Source organism: Dasypus novemcinctus, chromosome 13 (assembly GCF_030445035.2).
Source record: "Dasypus novemcinctus isolate mDasNov1 chromosome 13, mDasNov1.1.hap2, whole genome shotgun sequence".
NCBI lineage: Eukaryota > Metazoa > Chordata > Mammalia > Cingulata > Dasypodidae > Dasypus > Dasypus novemcinctus.
The window spans coordinates 104,951,613-104,974,020 of NC_080685.1; the positions used below are offsets into that span (position 1 = coordinate 104,951,613).

Genomic DNA, 22,408 nt, shown 5'->3' on the forward strand with positions numbered 1-22,408 from the left:
TTCTGCTTTTTTTTTTGAGTTTGGGAAAATCTGTTATCAAACGAATTCCCCAAATGCTTGCTGTGTAACCATGTAACAAGTGCTAGGCATGGGGATGGAAGGACAGGGCTCAGAGTTAAAGGCAGAATGTGGGGAAACCGTATCGGACAAGAAACTCTGTTAACTTTGATGGGGTGAATCACCTTTCACACGCGGTAATTTGTATGGACGTTCCAGTATTTCCTGGTGTTGCCTAAAGAGAAGCCAGCCTAGCACCTGAGTGTTTTGAAGAAAGTGCTTCGAAAATCCCTTGGATCTGCACCCTGCCCCCTCCCCGAACAGACACACACACATACACACACACACACAAACGTATATACATTCCTCATGTGGAAGCTGCCGTGCATGAGTGAGTGGTGGAGCTGGAGAAATGACAAATATTTAGTCAGTTACTAAATTATGTAGTAGAATTTCTCCCCCCCTAGAAACTCCAGCAAGACAAGGGAAGATGGAGCGTGGAATCGTGGTCCTACAGAGACATGTATGGGTGTGAGAAAATGCAAGGGCGACGGCTTGCATAAACATAACTGAGGTTAGAGATCATCGCAGCCCCTGCCAGTCTAAACCATGAAGAAGACGGAATGCCAGGCTGAGCGAGGCGGTGCCATCCATCTGGGGAGGTGAGGGGTGGGCAGGAGAAGGGTCCACGACCCGTGCTTATCTGTTAGCTGAGGTTTTGATCTCGAGGCTGGGAAAGACACGACCAGAAATAAATGTTTAGGGCAGGACATTCTTTCCACGTTAGGACACCACATTCTTGCTCTTTGGTGACAAATGACGGAACAGTGAGCTTGGTCCCATTTATGATCTAATTCCATAAATATGAAACCCTGGGCATCTGGTTCAGAACATGCCAGGAAAGAGTTAAAGCTGAATAGTGCTGTCTCATGACTCTCGTCCTTTTCTGATGAATGGCAGGCCGTGATGCTGAACTTGCTGTCTCCGGAAGCACTTTCTCTTTCTTTTTGTCTTTTCCCGGGAGAGAAGAGCTCCCTCACCCTTCTTTTTCACCTGGGCTTGAAAACACTTATAATGAACATATGCCCTTAATCTGGAAATTATACATAGAAGGTAAAAGAAATGGAAAATAATTCCCATTTAAAAAAACAAAACAAAACTGAGAGAGTGTGTGGGTGTGACTGGGTGTGTGTGTTTTGTGTAGGAAGTGCCTGGAGAGGAGACCAGCTCCGAGAATTTGCAGCAGGCATCCTCTAGCAGACTGAACAAAGCTTCCAATAATACGTGGTGACATTTACACAAATATTTGTGGTTGTGCTTTCCATTTCTTCTTATAGGAAACAACTAAGAGTTTTAAATGCCTTAGTGATGGAATCAGTGGACAGTAGTGGGAAAGAATTTCCCTGAAACTTGACTAGCAATCAAAATAAGGAAGGAAGATCTGAAAGAACGGAGAATATTTCAGCTAATCAGGATATGGCACTTTCCGACATCTGGATGTCCAAACAAATGTTTTGAATTCAATACGATTAACATGTGTCACTTTAATGAATATTTTCCTTTGGAGTCGGTTGGGTGGTTACATTTTTGGCGATCGTCTCACGGTCTGTTGCTTACATTACCTGACCCACAGTCCGCTTTCCTTGTGTTGGCTGTGGGAACGAAAAAAAAAAAAAGTGGAAAATACCTCAGAACCTGGAGAACAGCACTGAGAATACAGCTCGTCTTTTAACTGAACCATTTCCAACGGAGGCTCTCCAAGGACGGTCTCTGGTCTGTGACATCACGAGGAACAAAGAAATGAGTAAGTTCTGTTTGCATCAAAAAGATAAGAACTTACCCCTCACCCCCAACCCACATAAAATGGGGTGGAGTTATTTATTTTTAGTTTGAAAGAAAAGGTCAGGATTCTTCATTAACCCTTTTGTCTGATCAAAAAGTGTTTTCAAGAGGGTCAGTTAAGATCATAAAAAACGCATCAGGGGGCAGAGGTGGCTCAGTGGTTGAGCACCTGCTTCCCATGTACAAGGCCCTGAGTTCAACCCCCTGTACCTCCTTAAACAACAGCGACAAAATGCAACAGGTGAGAACATCACTTCGTGCTCTGAAAGGCCTTTTCAGGCCTCTGCTACTTTGAAAACTTCAACATTTGTGTTTTCTGTAGGGCAGAGTCCTAGGCTGACTCCAAGGGCTTTTATCAGGAGTGGGAAGGGAAGGGGGTAAGCCCTGCGGAGGAGGCAGTATTGAAGCTAGCACTGCGCTCTGCTCTCTCCAATCAGCAAATATGGAGCGTGCAGCCAGTAGCTATGGGTGTGCAGCCTCAGGCTGGGTAGTTTGTGTATGTGTGTGTATGCATGTGTGTATATGTGTAGATATATGTGTTTCTATGTGTGAGTGTGTATGTGAATGTGTGTTTGTGTGTGTATGAGTGTGTTTCCCATTAGACACTAATTTCAAGGCACTATATGAGAGTTTTAAAGGCACAGACTTTAGAATGACAAACCAAGGGTTAAATCCAGACCCCATTATCTAGCTGTACGAACTCAGGCAGGCTGTGTAACCTCCCTGGGTCTCGGTTACTTCATCTGTACGATGGAGATAATGGTGGCACCTTCTTATACGGTTGCTGTGAGATCCTACAGGGGAAGTGATTTGCACAGTTCTTGACATATAAAGTTTCAACTGAGACCTTAGGTATTGTTTATCGATTATCCCCTCCTTCCACATTCCTCAGAGCAGCCTTTCTCCCTCCCTCCCTCTATTCCTTCCTCACTGAAGTGGGTGTTCCTTCTGTGAGGCTGATTCTCTGACTCACAGCTGTATGTGGATTCTTGTTTCAGAGAAGTCGTGCCCTCACAGACGTTGGGAGAAGCAGCGTTGCGGATCTCCCTGCTGTATCTGCACCACAACCCATCCGCAGGCTCTGGGTGCATGTGGCACATATCTCTGTGACATGAATGCTGCAGTCATACTTGTGGAAGGTGTGATTCTACCTCCCTACCATTCAGCCTCCCGTCCAGGGCACAGAGAGTCCTCCATGGATGGGAAGGAAGGAGGCCAAGTCTAAGGAATGTAATGGACTAGAGTTCCAGGGGATCATTCTGTTTCAAACTGACTTTGAATTCCATTGAGCAGCCTCTTAAATTCCCACGTGTTGCACTAAAAAGGAATAAAGAAACTTAGTAGAAGTTGCATAATGTATTACCAGACTGGCTTGGCTAAATACTTCCTGATGGGATATTCCCTTTGGCTGCTCACGGCAGTTACTTTCCAGCTACCTTTCGTATCTTCAGATCTATGTTTTCTAAATTCCCTTTGTCATAGTTGATTAGTTAGCAATGGCTTCATAATTGCTGACTTATTAATTCAATAAATATGTAGAGAGTACCTTCGAGGTAGTAGGCACTGGGCTACATGCTGGGAGAATGAAAAGTCACTTAAGGTACAGTCTTAAATTTTGAAATGCTCACAATACGGATGAGGAGGAAGACAAGTAAGTAAGGATTTCAGAGCAGTGTGGTGGTACTGTGATGGTGGTGGAAGTACAGAGTGGTAAGGGATGGTGGACAGAGAGGAGACATGAACTTACCTCAGGTTTCAGAGCTAGTAAGGGGCGGGGCAGGATTCAAGTCTAGATTCCTGGGACTCTGAAATCTGTGTGCTTAGGCATGAGGGTCTTGCCAATTCCCTCAGTTGCCTGCATCGTGGCCTTTAAATAGATAACTAGTAAATGATATTTAGTTCTCAAGGGAAAGTAATCCTATTATCTCAGAGAAAAGAAGACTTTTTGCAATGTGCTTGTAGAGTTTATGATGAATTGCACATAAACGGGACCTTCGGAAGTGGATTCTACCAGATAGGATGCATTAGGCTATGTAACAGACTGCAGGGGCTTAAGACAAACTCTGAGATGGCAGTTCAGCGCTGGTGCAGCCACTCAGGGAAGTCATGGAGGGCTCAGGCTCTGGATAGCCTCCAGCTTACCATTCTTACGATATGTTGTTTGCATCCTCATGGTTGCGAGATGACAGCTTCACCTCTAGATATCGCGTCCACCACTGAGATGGAGAGAAAGGGAGGGTGGATGAGCAAAAAGTCCATGCGAGCTGAATTTGCCCCATTTTATTAGGAAAACAACTCTCTCAACTCTCACTTTCACCTCATTGGCCCAGACTGGGTAATATAACCACCCTGAGCTGTGAGGGTTCTGGAAAGGAGAATGCTTTTACTGGGCTAAACTGTGGCTCTAAATAAAATCTGGGCTCTGTTAGTAATGAGGAATGAAAGAATGCATACTGAGAAGGTAGCCAAATTCCCTTAAGCAGGTTAGATATCCACTGAAACTCCTGTTTATACCATTCACTCTCTCACAAAACTCATTAGTATATATATAGGACAAAAATAAACTTCAATTCAGGCTTCATTTGAATTACATACATCTATATAAGTTGAGTCTAAATTACAGAGTTTTACTGTACAAGGGAAATAGATACCTTTTTACCTTTCGTATGTTGCTTCGCCTCCAAGAGGTTCTTTTTTGGTAAGAGTGAGCCAGTTTCCTAGTTATTTTATACTTTCAAGTGAAATATTACCAAGCCTCCTGTACAGCCTGGTTTTCCTTTTATTCCTAATTGAACAGTACTGAATATGAGAGTAGATAAGAAACCAAAGCGTTCAATAGTGATTCAGTCAGCGCGTATTTAATGAGCGTCTTCCATGGCCAGGGCAATCCCATTATAACACAGACCTTTATTACGGCCCTCAGCACCTGGCGTGGTGGACGGAACATGATGGTCAACAAACGCTGCTGACTGGTAAGACTGCAGTGCCAGGAGCTCTCCGTTCCTTGACTGGTCAGAGAAACGGCGTGTTTCATCTGTCATCACCAGCATGGTCATCATCATCACCAATATCATCTTCATTATAGTTTCCATCAGTGGGGAAATGCAGAATTTTAGCTTTACAGAAAGGTGGCCATGAGTGGGGTTTGTTCAAGGGGAAGAACGGAAGTTCTGGGCTGGTCAAGAGTCCTGGAAAAGAAGAGTGGAGTGAGGGAACTGCCTACCAGGGCCTGGATGAAAACCTCCCAGAAATCGGGGTGCTGCCACTTTCACTGCTGCTTACTTTGACTGTTTTGGTTTTAAGGATGCGGGGCCTCACTTCTAAGAGAACAATGCCCGTGTTAGAATTCATGTTTTGCATTACGACCTGCACAAAGGGTCACCTCTATTTGCTGTAGTCCATTTGCAGGTAGACGTGCCTAGTACTGAATGGCTATGGGAACCAAACTCAGAGTTACAGGTGGGCTTGAGATCTTTTGATAAGCATGGAAATGTCAACACATTTTGGAAGATGACAGGATAGTACAAAGGTCAATGTATTCATTCAGGCAGCAGACTCGGCCCAGCGCTTAGGGCGTCCGTCTACCACATAGGAGGTCCGCGGTTCAAACCCCGGGCCTCCTTGACCCATGTGGAGCTGGCCCATGCGCAGTGCTGATGCGCGCAAGGAGTGCCCTGCCACGCAGGGTGTCCCCCATGTAGGGGAGCCCCACGCGCAAGGGGTCCGCCCGTAAGGAGAGCCGCCCAGCGTGAAAGAAAGTGCAGCCTGCTGGGGAATGGTGCCACACACACACGGAGTGCTGACGCGACAAGATGACGCAACAAAAAGAAACACAGATTCCCGTGCAGCTGACAACAACAGAAGTGGACAAAAAAGACGCAGCAAATAGACACAGAGAACAGACAACTGGGGTGGGGGGGAAGGGGAGATAAATAAATAAATAAATCTTTTTAAAAAATTTATTCATTCATGCATTATCCTTAAAAGTATTTATGGAGGGCCTGCGACTTGCCTAGCAGTCTTCTCTATGCATTAATATGGCGGGTGAGCAAAAACAAATTCCTGCTGCCATAGACCTTATACTCTGGTGAGAGAAGTCAATTAGCACATGTATCAGACACTGCTAAGTGCTTGGAAGGGAACTAAAGCAGGGGAAGGGAACAGAGTACTGGGGTGGTGGTGGGTGGGGGTGCTTTGTCAGGTAGGCTAGTTAGGGGAGGCCTCTGATAAGGAAATATTTGAGCACAGATCTGAAGGAACTTAGGGTGCGAAATGGTGTCTCTGTGGGGAAAGAAGTTTCTGTATGGGAAGGCAAAAGACACTGGAGCCACTTGGTATTTTGAGAAGCAGTGTGTGGAGAAGACACTGCAGGAAGATGAGGTGGAAACAGGATGGTTTCGAGGATTGCTGCCAAGATGCAAGTGAGAGATGATGGCAGATAAAGAAATCATCACATCAGGTTATATCACTCTTTGTTTCTGAGTATTATTATGTGTTATTCTTCTGTCTTTTAATACATTTCTAGACTGCATATTTTCTGCAAAGAATACATTACTTGAATAATCAGAGAAAACGAAGAGTGCCCCTCCACATCTGTCATAATTGAAAAACGATGAAGTTCAGAGAAGTTCACCCAGGAGATCACTGCATCAATAGGATCATATTTTACTTAGAATAAAAATTTAACAAGATCTCTTTGTGGTTAATGGCAAATATGGTCAAACACTCTAAGCAAATTTCAACGATGCAAGAAATAACAAAAAGTGGAAAAAAGGTGGGGAGGACAGATTGAAAATGTAAAAGGAGAGAGTAATTTAAAAATATCTGGCAAAGAAAAATGTGACACTTTAAATAGCAACACTAATAAAGCTGCCTAAACACTCATCCACCATCTGAGAGGATGCTTTTTGTAATTTTAATTTTCTTTTTGACAATTTTTTAAAGCTTTATTTAAAAATATGGAAAATGTTAAGAATTTGACTAAGGTGATTTATTACTGTATAAGAAATATTTCATACTGAAAATTTGGGAGAACAGAAGACAACAGGTCAAAGAGGTGAGCCACTGTGGTATTGAACATACTTATACTGAGCTATTTTACAAATTCCGGAGCACAAAGAGTGAGGCGAGCATGGCACAGGGCAGGAAGTGGTCGTACCCTGCAGAGCCTCTAAGGCCTTATGAAGTATTTTGGTCTTCATCGGAAAAGCAATGAAATGTTTTAAGCAATAAGGTGACCTGTGTTCTGTTCTGTGTTCAAAAATTCACTTAAGAAACAACAACAACCCAGAGGTTGTAACAGAAAGATATATTTGATGAAATTAGCCAGAAAATTAAGAAGTAGACTTTCATAAATGCAAATCTACAATATGTAGAACGCAGGATTAACAGGGGGCCTCTTCATCTAGAATATGAGTTGTGTGATCCGGAGAAGTTTCAGGATTACACTGGAAAAGCCAGAGTAAGCATGGCACAAAAATATGCGGAGTGTGGACTACAGGACGTGGCGTGCAGCGATGCCCAGAGATGTACTCACCAGATGCAATGGATGTGTCATGATGATGGGGGAGAGTGTTACTGTGGGGGGAGTGGTGGCATGGGGGCGGTGGGGGTGAAAGGGGACCTCATATTTTTTGAATGTAATATTTTTTAAAAAATGAATAAATTGAGTAGAATATGGATAAAAAAAAGAAAATTGGGAACTCTTCAATAAAATAATGAGATGAGTTAAAAAAAAAAAATGAATGCATGCTTAACTGTCTCAAAGAAACCCTAGCTTTGGCCGGTCATTCCTGTTGCGTCCCTGTCCATTTCATGCTGTCTGTCTCTCCCTGAGAGTCTACATTGCTTGTTTATACAATGCCTTGTAAATAGAGACTGAGATGACAAATCTTGCAAAATATGAATAGCTTCATAAAGGCAACGAGAGTGGCGTTGAGGAACTGTTCCAAGGACAAGCACAATCGTAGAAAGTAAGGACCTGGCGCAGTTTGACCAATGCAGTTATCACTTTGGCAGCCTTCCTAACTTTTCCATCTTCAGATGATTAGTCTCAGCAGATCATGGTAATCCCTTCCTCTTACCGCTTATTCAGAATGATTTAATACATGGTATTTAAAAGGTGAATCCATAAGAGGGTGTTTTGTTGTTTTTGAGATTTTCAAGTTTTGCAGAAGTGTTGTTTTGATGCTGAAAGTCAGACAAATATAGCAAGACTAATTTATATCCAGGACAGATTAGTTTTTTCCTGCTTAGTTTGATTAAAAATAATACTTTTAGGATTGTGGTAATGTACACACAACTCTGATGATACCAAAAGCCATCGAATGCACACTTCAGATGGATTGTATGGTGTGTGAATATATCTCATTAAAACTGCTTAAAAAATACCAATACTTTTAGTGGATTTGAATTATCTCAGATATTTGCAATACTTGGGGCTATTTCTATAGGTAAGCCATTTCTGAGTTATCTATACAGTTAGTGGCAGGCTAATTTTAGGCAGGAAGGCACAGTAAGCTTAAATTAGAGCAGAGACTGAGGAAAATACCACTGGAAGTCCCAATTACAGGTTTGAGGCTAGTGATGAGAAGATAGGCATGCATCTCTTGGGTAGACTTTTACAAGGAAAGTCAACAGATAAGCCTGCGGTACCACTTAGTAAATGTAAGTTCATTAGAAGTAGAGAGAAGGAAGAGAATAATGCAGAAATTCAGAGTTCAGTATTGTCAAGAGGCCGCTTAATTTGATATCAGGGTTGAGAGCCCACTTCTGCTTTTGGATTCTCATTTGCTGACCTCCCATTTCTTTGACCCATATCCCACTTCTTATTTATAGAAACGATGGAAGCAGTAGCCCGAAATCTCCATGTTAGCTTCTCTGTTCCCTCTCTAGCCTCTTAGAAGTTTTCTTACTAATGCAGTTTTAAAGATCTCCTCTATTTTTTTATTTTTATTTTTATTTTTATTTATTTCTCTCCTCTCCCCCCACCCCCCCCAGTTGTCTGTTCTTTGTGTCCATTTGCTGCGTGTTCTTTGTCCGCTTCTGTTGTTAGCTGCACGGGAATCTGTGTCTCGTTTGGTTGTGTCATCTTGCTGTGTCAGTTCTCCATGTGTGCGGTGCCATTCCTGGGCAGGCTGCACTTCCTTTTGCACTGGGCTGCTCTCCTTGTGGGGTGCACTCCTTGCATGTGGGGCTCCCCTATGCGGGGATACCCCTGCATGGCAGGGCACTCCTTGTGCGCATCAGCACTGCACATGGGCCAGCTCCACATGGGTCAAGGAGGCCTGGGGGTTTGAACCATGGACTCCCATGTGGTAGACGGATGCTCTATCCATCGGGCCAAGTCCGCTCCCTAAAGATCCCCTTTAAAGTTAGTGATTCCCATTTTCAATCTCTTGCCCTACATTTCCATTAAGCTTTCATATTTCCTTCTCACTACAGGTAATCTACACTTGAAAGCACTTGCCCCCAACTAACAAACATCAAATAGAGACTCTCAACATTAGCCTCAGAAGCGTGCGTTTATAATTTTCCCTACCAATTCTATGCAGTAATGGCTTAACTCTGGTTACACAATATTTCTGCTTGAGGAATTTTTGATAAGTTCCAATGGCCTGACAGCTTGGAGAAATTAGAATTTAATTGGTCTGGGATAGATATTTGGTGATTCTGCTGTGCAACCAGGCTTGAGAAAACCTAACTAAGTAAGTTCTGGGTGCTGGCTCCTTTTCCTATGAGTCTTTTTAGTTCCTCTCTTGCTGTCTGTCTCTTCAGCCATCTCGCTGTCAACACTAGTTAGACCCTAAATGGAACTCTGCTACTTCTCTCCTATATCTATCTCTCTTTACTTGAAGTACAACAGGAAGTCACCTTGAGGTACAATTTCTATCTAGATATTATTCTATCCAGAATTCTGTATTGACTTCTGAATATCTATCGTAAAAACACATCCTTGAATTTCTAGATAACAGCTCTCAAGGCCCCCTACTTGCTGACTTTCTGTTTTAGTTTCTTAAGCTGCTTAAAGCAGATACCATGAAATGGGTTGGCGTAAACAAAGGGAATGTATTAGCTTACAGTTTGAGGCTGAGAAAATGTCCAAATCAAGATATCATCAAGGTGATGCTTTCTCCTCAAGATTGTGGCATTCTGGGGCTGGCTGTTGGCAACCCTTGGTCCTTAGCTTGTCACTTAGCAAGGTATATGGCGGCATCTGTTATTCTCTCTCTTCTTTTCTGTTTTGTTGCTGTCAACTTGTTGCTTCTGTGGCCTTCTCCTTCCTCTGTATTCATCCCATTTGTAAAGGGCTCCAGTAAAACAGGATTAAGTTCCATTCTGAATGAGGTGGGACACATCTTAATTGAAGTAGTCTTATTGAAAGATCCTACTTACAATGGGTTTATACAAAAAGGAATGGATTAGATTTAGGAACACGTATTTTTATATACAAACAGCTTCAGACCACCACATTTTCCTAGGCCCTTTCCCATCCCTCTTTAAATCTGGGCGGATGCTCTGTTTCATTCTCAGGCAAACAGATGCTCTCTATCTTGTTTATATCCTTTGTCCCTCTGGCCTCCAACCATCATCCATTCTATCTCCCTTCCTTTAAGTGAGCTCTTTACCCTCTGCTAATTTGAATTATCTCAGACAGGTAGGTCTGTATTTACAGGATTCTGACTTTTTAGTCGTTTATTGTTGTTTGACATTTTTGAGCTTCTCAAATGCGCATACTATGTTCTGCATATAAAAGGCACAAAATAAATGGTTAATTGACAGCCAGTTCTTTGCTGACAAAGTGTGACACTTCAGTCCTTTTTGCCTGAGCCTGGTCCAAGATACAGTTCTCTTACCTACTAAACTGACTGCTCTGATAACCATCTGCACAGACCCTGTGATTGGAATTCTTTAATGTGGAGATTGCGATCTGTGGGCACAAGTATGGCTTGATGCATGACCAAAAGTTCTTCTCATGCTGAGCATGCAAGCCTTTGGTTTGCAGCCAAAGGCAATTATGTGTAGAATCTGGAGCTGTTTGTGATTTTGCTTCAGGTCCTTTATGCTTCCTCCAACAGCCACTCCATTTCTATGGGATTAGCGTCAGGCTGGCTGTTGGCTGCCATAGTTGTTTAGCAATCCACAGATCTTTTGCATTCTTTAAAGTGGTGTTTGAGTATGCATTTTCTCTGCTCACCTGAATTATAACTGGCGGATCTCTGCTAACCATATGTAACGGTCACATTGCTCTCTGCATGAGGCCTCAACTATGCAATGAAGCGTGTTATTGTATACCAACTCAAATTGTCCTATGCTTGCTTCATGTCAGTCTGTAATTCCTTGTGGAGGAGAAGATTCTTCTATAGTCCTCCAAAGTCTGGTACAGCTGGTGGCCATTCAGTCTTTGGGGATTAGCTGATTGAATGGACCAATGAGAGCTGGAATTATCAAGGTACGTGAGATGAAGCTCAGTGGTTCCCAAATCTTAATGTGCCCTAGAATTATCTTGAGGGCTTGTTGAAAAACAGATTGCTGGGAGTGGGTATAGCTCAATTGTTGAGCACCTGCTTCCCATGTGCTCCTAAACAAAACGAAACAAAACAAAACAAAAACAGATTGATTGGCTCTACCCTCTACTTCAGTAGGCCTGGGGTTGGTTCCAGAATTTGCATTTCTAACAAGTTCCCAAGTGATTCTGATGCTGCCGATCCAAGGTCACACTTTAAAAATCATTGTCCGAGATGATGCTAGGAATCCAGTATATCGTTTGGGAGTTTAGCAGGCAGAGTGGGACTCTGTATAGCTTGAAGCTTCTGGCCATAATTCATGCTTAGAGAGGGGTGGTCCAACTTTCCTTCCATTTGCCTCTGGGAAGGAGCAAGCTGTTTGGTCTGTTTTGTGAATACTTTTAGTAGCTTGCCTTTTAGTCATCCTTAACATATTTGATGCTAATGTTAGGGCATTAAAGACCCAGCTCGAAGCTACAGAGTGCTTCCAAACATGCCACCACTGAAAAAGTACCAACCCAGGTGTATTAGCCAGGGTTCTCTAGGGAAAACAGAATCAACAGGAAATATCTGTCAATAGTAAGAGATTTCATAAGAGTCTCTCACGTGAGCATGGAGATGCACAAGTCCAGGTTCTCCAGGCAGGCTGCAAATGAGGGACTCTGATGAAAGTCCAATGAAGGTCCTTGATGAGTTTCTGGGAGATGCTGGCTGTCCAGTGGAGCTGGGAAATTCTCTCTGAATGCTGAAATCACTTCCCCTTTTAAGGAATTCAACTGATGGGATAAAGCGTCATTCATTGCTGATGAAAATCTCCCTGGTTGATGTAAATGTAATCATCTATCTATGCAGTAAAGTCACTGGTGACTAAAGTCCATAAATGTCCTTGTATTACAATTAGCCCAGTGCTTGCTTGACCAAACAACTGGGCAAAATTACCTGGCTGAGTTGACACATTGACCTAACCATCACACCAGGCAATTGGGCTACAATTGCCTATCAACCTGGTAACTGGAACATTTACCTGGTAGACCTTAAGCCTTTTTTGTGGGATAAGAAGGAAGAGGAGAGCATGATGTCATAGAAAGACCGACGGTTTTTGGAGTCAGCAGCTGTGTGATCAAGTATTTAATCATCCAAGTTTCCATATCTTGAAGTCAGTATACTAATACCTCATGGAGAGGGTATAAGGATTAAAAGTATATAAAAGCTTTCCTTTAGTATGCAACACATAGTGCTTCTTAATGAATAGCAAATAGGTTCCTATCTTCTGTAGGTTCATAGCTATCCACTATGTATATTTTGCCTTCTGCTTCCAGGGTATCCCACCTGCTCTGCAGGAATAGGTAGACTCATTATGGATCTGAGAAGGCAGAGATGGCTGTAAAATGTGGGCTTTTCCAGACCCACTTAAGAGCAGATACACATAGGCCAGTGATGTGAACAGTCAGTGTGAAAGTATGACATGAGAGTCTTCATGACACAGCGACTGTGGCACTATGGAAGGATCTTTGCTTTTGGTCATTGCCAGTCTTGGGCAGGATTAGGAACTCCTCCCAATTCTCCTCCAGTCTCCTATGGCCGCTTTCTCCCAGTGTCTAGCCCTCCATCTAATCTTGTTCTTTGAAAAAGAATTGGTGTAAGTGATTCTCAAATCCCTCTGCTGTCCTAACAGCCTGGCAAGAATGACACTCTGAGCCAGCTGGGCTGCTGTGTGCCATGTCCCTCAAGGGTTCAGAGGTAAAAATACTCCAGGCGGCGAACCACTGTCTTAGTCAAGATATTGCTTTACTCAGGCATATGTTCATGTTAATCCTTACCCCTGGTTAAGGACTGAAAGTCTCTCTCATCTTCAGAGGTGGTTTTGGGCATCAGCAAGCAGGTAAGGAAGGCTAATTTGGCCTTAGGAAAAGACCCAGTCTACAGATAAGATTGGTCCCCAGTTCACATTACTACTAAAAATGTTAATACTTCCTAACTCTGACATGTAGCATCAGAGGAATCAAAACACCCGTACTGTGCACGTGCACACACACACACACGCATTTCTGCAAGACCTCCGTTTGCAACCAACTCATTATAGACAGCAAAGAGGCGCCCACCAGCTAGGCTCCTTTAATAGACCATAGCATTTTGTCAAGATGAAAATATTCTTAGCGCCTCTATTAGAGGAAATAACTCCTTCATTTTCAGGGTTTGATCCTTAGAGAAGAAACTGAAAGCACATCTAAAAGAAAAAGGACCCTTCGGCTCTACTGGGATTCAACAGCGTGGCTCCAGCATGTCTAGGGATTTCAAACCTGATGCTAAGACCATTGAGTAAGGGAGGAACAAATATCAGTCCCATGATAAGAAGGAAGCTTAAAATAGTAGGAACAAAGGAGAGCTTATACAGCCCATAGAATATGAAGTGATGACAAGTAGAGCAAAATGAAGTTGAGAATGAAAAGGAAATTGCACAAGAGGGCAGGATAAAGAAATCCTAAATACTCCCAGTTTCAGTTTCTAGGAGGGGAAAAAAATTCAAAGAATATTCCTACCTTTCAGAGGTGTTTGTTCAAACACAATAGCTCCCACTTAGCCAATGTTAGCTCTTTATCTCAACTATCTAACCCTCTTGGATTTGCTCATGGGAGCTGAAAATCCTAGAGGCTTTCCTGGTAAGGTTTTCTATAAACTCTGAAAGTTTGAAGGGAAGGTGACAGCCTTTAGTGGGTTACCACTGAAATGGGTGATCAGGTGCCATTTCTTTTAGTTTTGCAATATATAGAAGATTCTTATGCATATTTACTCAACACTCTTGGAGTCAGCTCCCCAGGAGGAAAGAGAAGGGGCAGCTGAACTATATTTGGTGAACCTAAACCACCTAGGCTGTTTATTTTAGATAATGCTCTGTCCTCAGAAAACCGCTAATGCTTTATACAGATAACATCCTCTATTTTCCACTTAGCTTTATCTTTATGGATACTATGGGAAAATATCTTTCAGTTAGTAAGTGACCGGACCCAGGATTCAAACCAAAACCTATCTATGTCAGACACGAGGCTAGAAGCTGTCTAAACTTAACTTATTGCCTCCTCATAAAATTAGAAATAAGGAGCTATTTTTGGGCCTGTATTGAAGAGAGAAAATTGAGCACAGGGAAGTTAACATGTTTAGCGCAGGGTCACACATTTTGTGAGCAGCAGGATTCATATTTTTCCTGGGGGCAGTAAGATCTAAGCGATGCAATCAGGCAAGCGTCTTGAGAGGAAATAGTAGATACTTGTTGAGATTTGATAATTAATCATACCCTTCATCCCTCTCCATAGACTAAATCAGATAGACAGTGTGGATAAAAATATCAGCTTTTCAGATCAGAAATAGTGGTTTGGGGAACATTGGTTAGATGAGAGATCGTAACCCAGTTTCTTAATTGCTTCCCCATGAGTTGAACTGCTTTGCTCACCAGGCACTGGCAAATCCTGCCCAGGTTTGCTTTCCATATGGAGAAGGAGAGATGGGAAGAATGCTTGAATCTGTGGGAAGGGGCTAGGTTTCATGTGTTCAGTTCCTTCTTCCACTCGTGCCAGTCTGAGAATTCATTAATTTTTATCTCTTAGGGAGGAACGAATGAAGAATAGAAAGATGGAAGCCAGAAGAATTTCTCCCATTGTCTCCTCTTGGGAGTGAAATGGAATTGACTTCCTTTCTAAGGAAAAATGAGGAGCTAGGACTGAAGATTGTCCCATCTATCTCTTCATTCCTCACTCCCCCACCCCAAGAGTGAAACTATCTTTTTAAAAAAGGTTCTATTTTGAATTTGATGGAAAGAGTCAATATTCTTTCTGGTTGAGCTGAATTGGTTTTCTTTCTGTTTTTTTAAGTATATTTTTATTAGAGAAGTTGTGAACTTACAAAACAATCATGTACTTGTGTGACAGTCCTATACAAGACCCCTCCACCAACACACTACATTGTTGTGGAACATTTGTTACAGATTATAAGATAATATCATCAGACTATTACCACTAATTATGGTCTATAGCTTACATTTGGTATGTATTTTTCCATACCCCCTATTATTAGCACAGTACATCTTTGGCATTAATGCAAGAATACAACAGTATTGCTGTTAACTATAGTTCATAGGTTACATTAATTGAATTTTTCCCATGCTTCTCCACATTCTTACCACATTTAATAGTGATATACATTTGTTCTAGTTCATAGAAGGACATTATTGTATTTCTACTATCAACCACAATTCTCATTCACCTCTGGGTTCACTGTGTTATTTAGTCCCTAAATTGTTCTCTAGATTTCTTTCAATCAATGTTTATATCCTTAGACTACCCTTTTCAGCCACAATTCCATTAATAAACCAACTGCATTAGTTCTACTCATTACAATGTTACTATCAACTCTATCCATTTCCACATTTTTATAGTTGTTAATAAAAACTTATATATACATTAAACATCCTTTTCAGGTTCAGCCCTCTTGCTATCTCTTAATAACCTATTCTCTAAGATTTTTTGTTTGTTTGTTTGTTTGTTTTAGTGACAGAAACGATAAGAATGCCATTTATTCATTCAACAAATATATATTTTTTGTGCCTATTAAGCCCCTTTGGTGAGTATGAAAGAATATAATTGACAGAAATGGGAAACTTAGATGAAAGACCTAGTTTAGCAAGGATGATGATGAATTTAGTTTAGGATATATGGTTTTTTTTTAGATATATGTTTTATTTATTTTTAAAATATACTTAGATTGCATAAAATTTTATATAAAAAATATAAGGGATTCCCATGTGCCCCACTCCCCATACCTCCCACCTTTCCCCACACTAACTACTTCTTTCATTAGCATGGTACATTCATTACAATTGATGAACACATTTTGGAACATTGCCACACAATATGGATTAGAATTCCTCTTTTTCCTTCTCCCTGCTGTTAGCAACTCCAGTGGCCACTGTCTCCATATCAATGATATAATTTCTTCCATTCTAAAATCATAATAAGTATAGTAGAATACCAGTAAATCCACTCTAGATCATATTTTATTCCCCAATCCTGCAGATTCGGGGATGGTGATGCCTACTCCACCTCTAACTGAGAGGGGGCTTTGATCCCATATGGCTGATGAAAGGGACTCTCTTGCTTGTAATTGTAGACTCTCTTGGTTCCTTGGTGTGGTGGTTGTCCATGCTCACCTCCTTGTTAGTTGTCCTGGATGAGTCCTATGAACTGGAAAGTAGGTGTTGCAACTCTGATGAGGCTCAGGACCCAGCTGGCACATGGACAGTCCAGAGATTCAAGGTCTCTTGGACACACACCTACCAACTCCAGCACCAACTGTAGGTTCAAATAAAAGGGACAGAGAGGCATGTATAGAGAAGTGACATCAGAGTTCAACACTGTAGCACTTGGGAGCACAACTCCAAAGTAGGGCCCAGTGGTAAGGCATGAAACTCCAGAGCTACCTGCCATGACTATAGGACCTTGATATCTCCAGAGCCCTCAAGAACCCCACTATTTGAGGTAGTATCTATTTTTGGCAGTCTATGAGATCCTGCTGAGACATGCATAAGCATTACCTCCCTGATGACTTCCTGATTCACTTTGAAGTCTCTTAGCTATATAAACTCATTTGTCCATACAATTTTCTGCTTTTATTCAAGGTCTTTTTCCAGTCGCATCAGCAGCTGGTGCTTAGCAGTAATCCCTTGGTGCCAGGGAGGTTCATCCCCGGGAGTCATGTCCCATGCTGGGGGAAGGTAATGCATTTATATGCTGAGTTTGGCTTAGAGAGAGGCCACATTTGAGCAACATGGAGGCTTTCAGGAGGCAACTCTTAGGCACTCTACAACACTAGGCTAAGTTGTTATTTCGAGAGCAAAAACTCATAAGCATAGTCATCAATACCAAGGGCCCATCAATGGACCATTCTTCTTCACTAGTCATTGCCCCTGTACTTGGGGATTTGTTGCTGTTCCATTAGAGAATGTGGCAGAGCTCCCCAGGATGGGAATTCAGTATTCTTCTGGTCGTTGCATGAATCTCTACCCTCTGTGGCAATGCCCCATGAACATTTGAGTACACTTATATACTTTATATGTATGCCCAGGTGAATTTCCTCCTATGTATCCCCCATCACTGACACCCCACACCAATGCTCCTCCCTTGCCATAGTTTGAATTGGTTTTCAAGGCTATAATTTCTTTGTCCATAGGCAATGTTCTAGCTTTTGAACTGCAAAACTAATGTTAGCTCATCTGCACAAAGTGAGATAACCTTGCACCTTGAGTAATCTAGTGGAACAACCGGTCATTTCAGTGGAAGAAAGCAGTGAAGCCAAACATTTAGCTGAATTGACTGCAAGAGAAAAGGAAAGGATAGATTTCATATGCAAGCCATTTGCTTCCATTTCAAGGTGAGAAAAAGAAGTCAAGAATATTTGGTTGAGAATGACAGTTTGAACACTAATTCAGATGAAAGCAAGGGATACCAAATGAGAAAGATATAAATCTTAAAAAAGTGATATAATAGTGCAGAGAGACACATGTGTTAAATATGACTTTGGTATTGGTGGAAAATGCTGACTAATTTGGTTGAGTCCTTGATGATGGAGACCACATCAGCAACCCTTTTCACCTTGCTCAGGGATGAGTTCACGTGTTCAGATTACCTAGAGGTTTGTGTGAGAGTCAGCCTTATCAGCTTTGCATTTGACAAAGGAGTTGCTTAGCTGAGGGAAGAGGCTGTGGTCAAGCCCTAGTCTGAAGCTTTTTAAAGCACATTATGGTTAATATTTAGATTGCAACACGTGTTTTTCATGTTGCAACTGCAATTTCCACTAGGATAACATCAGAAGTGTGACTTTAATACATGATAAAGAGTTCGGTGATATATCCTAGATCTGTTTAGTGATTTTTACTGTATTGTTGATTCAGAAAAATCCTCTGATATGATCACTAGGTTCTCTTATTTAGAAAACACATAAAAATCAGGGTTCTAGTGCCACGTCTAAACAGTCAGCTCAATGTGATTCTGGGAAAACTGCTTCGTTCTTTCAACTAATACTTTTTTAGGCACCTACACGAGGAACTGTCTTAGGCACTAGATATAGTTTCTGCCTCCATGAAATTTAAAGCTGAGTAAGGAAGACAGACTTTAAACAAGTAATTACAGTAAAGTGCAATAAGTGCTATTTTAGAGGACATGCAGGAGGCAGTAGCAGCACAGAGAAGAGAGACTGTGGTTTTGGAGGGTGAGATGAGGCCTTCTCATGCTTTAAGCTGAGACTTAAAAGGGTAAATGAGTATTTAAGAAAAGAGTGCTTTTCAAAGAAGGAGCTGCCTTGTACTAGGCAGGGAGACAGGAGGACCACGAGCAAAATCCTTTCGATTAATTCAGAGAATTTCTGTATTCTGGGTACTTGGAGTGCTAGGACAGTGAGTGGGAGCCTGGGGGAGTTGGGGGAGGGCAGTGACAAAGAATGTGGTGAGAATTGAGTTGGAGAGGCAGGCAAGATCCTTGGTTTCTTCAAACACAAAGCAGCAATAATCATGTCCACCTCACGTGCATATTCTGAGAAGCAAGGGAGAAAATGTTCACCAAACAGTTTTCTTATCTATGAAGCCCTGAACAAAGGCAACACATTGTTACTAGTGTGTTTGCAGCAGACTTGGGCTTACTTTTCCAGGAGCAGAAATGGCTTTGCACAGCTCTGTGCTCTGGTGACCTTTTTGACCAATGTTGCATTGTGGCAACAAGAATTTGGCGCCAAGCTAAAAATTACCAATGAAGCAGTGTATTTGTTTATTTGTTTTCTACCCCTCTGTGTATTTTCATAGGTGTCTTTATTAATTACCGATGGTGGCATCTGGCTCACTTGGCAGATCAATATAGGAGATATTTAGCAGAATGCTCAAATTGTACCTTCTGGGCAGTCACCAACATACAAACTGGTCTACATATAAACTGGTACCTTCTGGGCAGTCACCTACATATAAACTACATATAAAGCTGATCTTCAAACCTCCCATTGGTCCATTCTCTTCCTAAGTTTTTCTTCATGACTGTAGATGAGTCATTTAGTCTTGGGTAACTGCTGTCTATTTTGTCAGCATTCATTTCTAGACCATCTCAGTGGGGGCTTGAATCAGGCTTAACTAATTTTTTAAAGTCACCATTCAAAACACTGGTTTTGTTTCCAAGCAGAAAAAAGAAAGTTTAGTAATGTGTTATGAGCAGTTTTCTTCAGAGTAGCCGGTCAGTATTTCCATTCTATTGCATGAACCTATACAAGGATTTTTGTACCACCGTGTGACTCATGTCAAAGTGAAAGTTGATAATTCTATACTTTCATGTTTTCTTCCTCTGATAAGACAGACTCAGGGCAGTTAATTGCTCAGCTTGTATAAAAGTGTCACTTTGATTTCAAAGCAGATTTTCTGTTTTCTAAAGGGAGGTAGGTGTGTGTAGTATGTGGATACCTTCTCAGACTTTCAGAACCTCGTTCCCAAGCTTCTTGAATGGAGAAATGTTAGTGAAGTTTGAAGCTGGAGGGAAGATGTGAAGAGATCATTGGCTTTTAGACTCTCTTAAAATTCCCATATTTTGCTTAAGACGGAAAGGGAAGTGCCTGAAAGTAGAACATTATGCTCATTATGCTTAACAAATACCATTAACTTTGGTTAACGGTATTTGTTAAGACTTAGCTGTTTGGTGTTTTTGGGGATCACCAACTTCTCGTAAATTTAAAGAGGCTCGGTGAGGTGCCTGAGTTTGTGGAAGCGGGTAGCGTCTGTATTGGAAGGCAAGTTGGGAAGAACAACGCAGAACATGGAGGCAGCGCCTTCCGGAAGCTGGGTGAAAGTATTTGCTACATTTTCTGCTCTTGAGAAATCTGGTTTGCTTTTGCTTTTGAGGCCACCACTCTGGGATTGTGTATTATGTGTGTGGAGGGTAGGGGATGGGATGGGCAACAAAGAAACCACCGCAATTGCGATTAAAAAAGAGGCTTTGGATTTGAGCCCCCATCACCATCATTTCCCAAATATCCCCCCGCCCCCTCCTTCTTCAGCAGAATACCTGGGAGGCTCAGATGTCCTTCTTGGAAGCCAGCAAAATTCTTTCATTTCGGTTGCTGGGGCCAGCCAGTGTCTGATCAGCAGCCCCCCAGCCGGCCCGAGCTGCTGCTCTGTCCACTGGCTGCTGGACTAGTGGGCTCCTGGGTTGCCAGTGACCTTGCCTGCTTGGCTGCACCCTCAGTCCTGCTGGAGTCAGCTTACACGGCTGAGATGGCCATACCTCCTCAATGTCACGCTTGACCTCACATGGTCCTCACTGCTCTTGGACAGTGGACAGGAGGCCTTCTCAGGAAGGACTTAACTCCCACAACAGCCTCGCTCTCAGTTTCTTACAGTGCCCCCTAGTGTTACCAAACGCTCATTTGATTTTCTCTTCTACCCCGCCTTTGGCTCAAGGTCCTACAGATCAGATTGGGAAGCACCTGCGATTGACAGATTAAGTAAAAAAAATTGAGCATTCCCAGTAAACCTAAATTTCACAAGTACGTTCCAAATATTGCATAAATACATTCTGCTAAAACATTCTTCATTATTTATCTAAAATGCACATTTAACCGGGTATTCTGTATTTTATCTGGCAAGCCTAGAAGTATGAAATCCAAATCAGTGCTCTGGGCCTTTAGTTATTCACAGATAAGGACTAAGCACGAAGAGTTTCATTACCTCCTATCCTAGGGTAAATAATCTGCCTCCCTTCTCCTTTGTTTCTACTCTTTAAAGTAATAGAATCAGGGTTTATGATTATTTCTAGCACATTTGTGTTTCTAATCGATGCCTGCCATTTCTTCAAAGAAATTCATTTGGCCTTCATGCCAGTGGACTCCCCAGGAGCCCACCCTGGAGTCAGTGTAGAGTAGTAAGAAACTCTGGGTTTGTGCAGTCACACAGACTTGGGATCTCATTCTCGCTGTGTTGTTTTTCATATTGATTGCATTTCCTAAAACAGGGCTAGCAATAGCTATCACAGTGATGGGAGACTAGGTGAAGTAATTCATTAGGTAATTCCTAACTCATGACTGCTAGGTATCCCTGATGCTGCTGGAGCAGGGTAGGATCCTTTCCACCTTCAGGGCTCACATCAACACAGATGAGGCGCATTCATGAGAGAAGTCCTCTGGGCAAGGCAGGGGTGGATGAGGTCTCAGTTGATGTCCTCATAAAAGGTATATTTTCTTTAAAGTTTAACATCCAACTCTAGCTCTGTAGTATTACAGCCTGAATTTCCAGAACATGATCTTGAGTTTGGCCTACAAACAAATCTTTGAGATTCAAAGTACTCTTTATTTACATCATTTTGGGTGATGAATCTAACCAAGGACCTGTGTTTTGAAAAGTCAAAATGTTCAATATTGATGGGGTCAGGCAATACAGTGTGAGAAATGATTTCCCATTTTCCTTTTTGATATTAAAGCTCATTTATTTCTGAGGGAGGAGACAATATGTCTACATAGCATCAGCAGATTCGTAAACAAATCAGCAATGCCTGTCAATCAAAATAAACAGCTTAAAAATTTTTTTTTTTCTGAGACTACAATCATTATTAATTCATCAGTTTCAAAATGATTTGACCAGGTAAATCCCTCAGATTAGTCAATTAAGTTGGGACTTTGCAATTCCTTCCTGCTGGATTTTTACCTGATTCCCTTTGTTGTTGGACTTACCTTGCCTCAGCTTCAGTAACTGTAAACATGTTGCTTTGATATTTTCGATTCAGACAAGAAAAACTCTTCCCTTACTTACACATCATTTTGAAGTGAATGTTTGACAAATTGGAATAAAAAGGGAAATGAGTGGGCAAGAATTCCTGAGACCATTAGGGAAACAAAAGTGACAGGCCGTCTTAAAAGGAGCTGTGCAAAATGAAGCTAGCTCATGTTCCTTGCCCATTCAAGGGCTTCACTTGGGTGCACGGTTCTTGCAATACTCCCACAAGAATATTTAACTTCTAAATGGGAGAAAGAAAATATGGGAGAAATCCAAC

General features: G+C 41.9%; 1 long non-coding RNA gene across 2 annotated transcripts; it reads left to right on the forward strand.

The window, feature by feature from the left end:
- Window positions 1-1,022: 1,022 nt before the first annotated feature.
- LOC139436243 (uncharacterized) lies at window positions 1,023-5,735 on the forward strand. Of its 2 annotated transcripts, none has more exons than XR_011645334.1 (3): window positions 1,023-1,110; window positions 1,335-1,801; window positions 4,763-5,735. It is a non-coding gene; the product is annotated as an uncharacterized lncRNA (long non-coding RNA). The 2 variants fall into 2 exon arrangements; XR_011645333.1 differs by lacking the exon at window positions 4,763-5,735 and adding an exon at window positions 2,838-3,106.
- Window positions 5,736-22,408: the final 16,673 nt, after the last annotated feature.